This window comes from Prosopis cineraria, unplaced genomic scaffold (assembly GCF_029017545.1).
Source record: "Prosopis cineraria cultivar Desert tree isolate PC_DT_omini unplaced genomic scaffold, ASM2901754v1 PC1036, whole genome shotgun sequence".
Taxonomy (NCBI): domain Eukaryota; kingdom Viridiplantae; phylum Streptophyta; class Magnoliopsida; order Fabales; family Fabaceae; genus Prosopis; species Prosopis cineraria.
In genome coordinates, this window is record NW_026556361.1 from 1 (window position 1) to 4699 (window position 4699).

Here is a 4699-nt window from a genome sequence, read left to right on the forward strand (position 1 = left end):
AAAAATGAGCCAAAAAATTAGATTTAATTTTGTAATAAAAAAGAATTAGATTTAATTTTAAACACAGTACCATTATTAAGATAAAAAAAAAAGAAAAACAAAATCAAATAAGTGTAATAAAACTTGATATAAACCTTAATCAAACTGAAAATAAAATCAAACCAAACAATATTCATAAAAATTAATTAGGTCTTAATTATAAATAAATTGAATAGTTCAGTTCAACCTAATTTTTGCCCCAAATCAAATCAAATCAAGCCCGTGAACACCCCTAACAAATAGGGTAACCAACAAATTTAGATATTTTAAAATCACTTCTATAGTTACATATAGTGGATTAAAAAAAGATTAAAAAATATATTTATAGAAATGAGTGAAAAAATTCATAAACCCTATATAGTACACATACACTGGTACAAAAAGAATAAAAAAATATATTTATAAAATGAGTGAAAAAAAAATCATAAACCCTATACAGTACATATACTTTTTTTTGGCCAAAATCCTATATAGTACACATATACACCGGTACTCTTTTGTATCATTCTATTGCAATGTACATTGTACGATCACAAAAGATTCAATCTGCCAACAAAACATCCCACAAATTTGGCATAATCATATAGCAGAAGTAAATTCAGGATGCACCCAAAAAAGCAATGGAGAAGCAATAATAATACTATGATATACATTTCAACACAACATTCCAGTACCTGTCTATGAACCACGTTAATTTTTGGATGGCAGACTAAATCAGCCATACAACGCTAAAGCCCCAGTAAATTATGAGAAATGCAAAATAACAACTGATTTTTATGAGGCATCATCAACCTGTGAAAACTAAGAACACTCATTCTCAAAAGAACAAGTTCTGAAAGTTGCAGTTCAAGATTTCTTCTTTTCTTCATTCATTTCACCTCGTTTCCCCCCCCATTTTCCCCCCCTAACAAGCTTCTCTTTCCTTGAGATCTTAAAGAATGACACTAAGGTGAATGAAAATGGAAGTGAAAAGCCCACGATATGACAAATGCGATCACCATACAAATAAGCATAAAATTCAGGAAGCCTCGGCCTTGCCAAAATCTTCGAGGAGTGTCTGGGGAAGCCGGCGCCGAAGCTGTGAATAATGTGATAGCATTGTTGATGTCACTTAAATTCTCACTCATCTCCTCGTTCGTTGCAAACACATTCCGTGCCACAGAATGACAGATTTCACATGTCCTACAAGAATTTAATCAATACCGAAATAATAAAAATCACGAAAGTTGAGGAATTACAGAGAAACATGGTCTGAAAAAACTTGCACTCTGCATTGTTTCACACGGTTTAGGTGAATTTTCCTTTATGCATGACCATGACTAGTCTTCAGACCACATACAAAACAATGGAGGAATTAAAATAGCCGCGCTTATGATATTATATAGCAGGAGGAAGATGGAGTGGGAGCAAAATCCCATTAGCTACCAGCCTACAGAATGCCAAACAAGGAACAAAGAAATTTCTGTGCAAATATAAAAGATCTGAAAATCAAAACATTCATGAAGAAACACATGCATGTCAGTCAAACACACTTTTCACTGAAACCCAACAAAGAGATGCTTATATGTCTGTTTCATAATTGGTGTAGTTTACTTAAATTTAGTAGACTATGTCTACCTTGAGGATTTTTCTAATGAAATGGGGAACTTCTTCTAATGTAGACTTGTTATACGTACACTAAGAAAAGGCAGTGACAAATGGATACATAGACATATTAGAGATATATCCCGCTAAATATCCATCTCGCATTAGCTTGGTTTATGTGTATTGAGTTTGCCAAATAATTCATTTTGAACAAGGAAATACCACGGCCTTGTCAACGTGAGAACTCAGAGTACATTACTACAGCTCTTGGCCCCCCTGAAAAAACATTGATGATAAACTCTATGGTTCAAGGACAATTATCTCATTCTAGCATGCCTTGATTCAAATTGAAGCATTATAGCTTTCCAGCTTAAGTTAGCCAAGCTAGACTATCCCCATAGTATTCCCTGCCTTTAAAGCATGCAGGATTATACTCAAAAATGATAAAATGATATGTCTCAAAACTCAAAAGGTTATGGAATCTCTAAAAGGAAGAAAAAGATACCATGAATTATTATTTGCTACTAATGAAGGCATCAATACATAAAAGAGAGAAGATTCCCAACCAAAACAGATGCAAATTCCTACTCCATTGCTCGTTATTTTTAATTTTAATTTAGAGGTAAAATCATGCACCAGGGTGAATTAACATCTGAAATAGATATTTAATAGATCCAACTTCATGAATCAAATGGACCTAACAAATTGCCTTTCACTTAAAGCAGAGCATCAACAGTGAACTTGCAAATCAGAAGAGTATCTTCTCCGTACCAAGAGGCAATTAAAGAAAAGGAAGATTGTAGTAGGATTACTTCATTCCACTATTTAAAGCTGACAATTTATCTCAGGAAATTGCTCAATGGTATTCAATAAAGGTTTCAACTTTCAACCATTCCAACATCAGCAAGCAACACTAATGAACTTTAAGAGGTGACACAGACAGTAACATTAAAGACTGAAAGGACATAAGTATACAACATGAACACTGTGCATGATACATTTTCATGTGTCAATATGTAATTTGAATAGCCCAGCCCCAGTAATATGTGATACAACTGTGGAACACGTGAGGATACAAATGATCATGAAGTATGGATATATGGTACCTTAAGAACTGCTTCTAGGATTTGGACAATTGCACTTATATGCAAGACTTTATAGTACTAAAACACAATCATGCATACTGAAAGTAACCGTGGTCAATGTCATAAATTTTTGTATGAACAAGAAAGATGGGGTTGAGCTATTAATAGAGTAAATAATAAATAATTCTAGGTGGCACATATGAGAGCAACAAGCACCCACGACGATATTTTGAAAACATATTAAAGGTTGAAAGGGTCAAATCTCCACTTCGATGGACATTTAAAGAGAACTAAAAAGCAAGATAGAGATTCTTAAATTTTAAGGAAGGGACATAAAAGGTTGAAGGGATCAAGTCTCTACTTGATTGTAGATAAAGAGAGAACTGTAAAGAACCAAAATGAAGATTCCTAAATTTAAAAAACAGGACATAGCATTTTGCTCAAAAAAAAAAAAAAAAAGGACATGGCAACAAGGAAGCTCAATTTGCTGAGACATGCCGCTGACTCAGCAGGACTGACTCATGAGCATTTCTTTTTCCCATCATCTTATTGGTAATTAACGTTAGCCACTTTCCCTCTCTTTCAAGAACTTAATCGATCCTACATCCTCACCATGTTGTTCGTTAAACTAAAAATTCCAATCAAGTCATCCACGAACTAAAAATTCCAAAACCATCCAGACTGAATAATCAAACCGACCTTTTGCGTATTTCCAGTTAAGCATGGAGAAGCACTGGTATTTAACATGAAACTCTGGAATCCAAAAAATTAGAATTGAAAGAAAGTGAAGATGGGGTTTCCCATACCTGTTCCCTTTGATCTTGAACCAGGTTTCAGCACAGAGTTTATGAGGCAGCTGCAAGATCATCCTTGCAAGAACAACCCAATTCAATTGGAACCCCAGATTCATGGCTTTCACTTTCCAAACCCATGTGACAAATCCTACACTCTCTCTCTTCTACACCCAAATGCACCTTAATTTCAGGAACCCCACCTTCAATTTCCACCTCCACTGAACATTCAGTGACAGAAGAAGCTCTTCCAGACTCGGGAAGGTCCTCAATAACCTCAGGATCAGAAACAAATGCAAAGCTATACTCATCGTATGAGCCACCATTTGTTGAATAGAAGTGGGAATAGCTAGAACCCTCTTCAACATCAGAGAAGCAAATGCTAGCCTCGGCACTCATGTCACTTCGATGGCTTCCCTGCTCCAAATCTACACGGGAAATCTGTATAATTGACGACATTTTCAAATACTTACAAGGGGAAGGGGGAAAAACGTTTTGCTTTCTCAGAGCTTGAGACTAAACATGAAATGCTTCAAAGTTTGGAGCTTTGGGGTTTGTAGATGTAGCTCTAGACTTCCTTTTATGCAAGAAGAAAAGGATGTATATAAAAACAAAAACTTGCAGGAGTTAAGGAATTAAAAAAATGGATTAGGTGATTCTTCGCCTCCATCACTGCTTCTTTCGAAAAACTATTGAGTTGTAAAACAGGTTAAGGAAAGTTCTACACTTTCTAAGGCAGCAGGCTCGAGAATGCGAAGGAGAAGGAGAAGGAGAAGAAGGAGAAGGGGTTAGAGACGTAGAGTTAGTCTAAGGAGGCAAAGAATGGTCCACGAGACAGAGACTCATGCTCTGGTTTGAAGAAATGGACAGTGACACTGCAAACAAGAACAGAAACGTGCAGTGCAAGAGCACAGAGAAACACCCGAGATTTTCATTAAAGAAGTGTGACATTGAAAACAAAAGGCAGATTAAAAAATCACCCAAAAATACGAGAAGATTATTAAGAATTAATCATTAATAATTATTAACTATTGAATGAGTAAATAAACAAAGCAAATAACTTGCTTTCTTGCATCTATACATTGATTCTGCAAGTTTATAGTATTGAGAGTGAGAGGGAGATGTCTACGGCTTAGATCGGAGGCCTACCAGCATGATGACGAAGCTGCACAGGAAACTTTTTTCAACCATGAAATACTG

General features: G+C 35.5%; 1 pseudogene; it reads right to left on the bottom strand.

Moving 5' to 3' along the window:
* Window positions 1-983: 983 nt before the first annotated feature.
* Window positions 984-4409, bottom strand: LOC129299109 (uncharacterized; annotated as a pseudogene).
* Window positions 4410-4699: the final 290 nt, after the last annotated feature.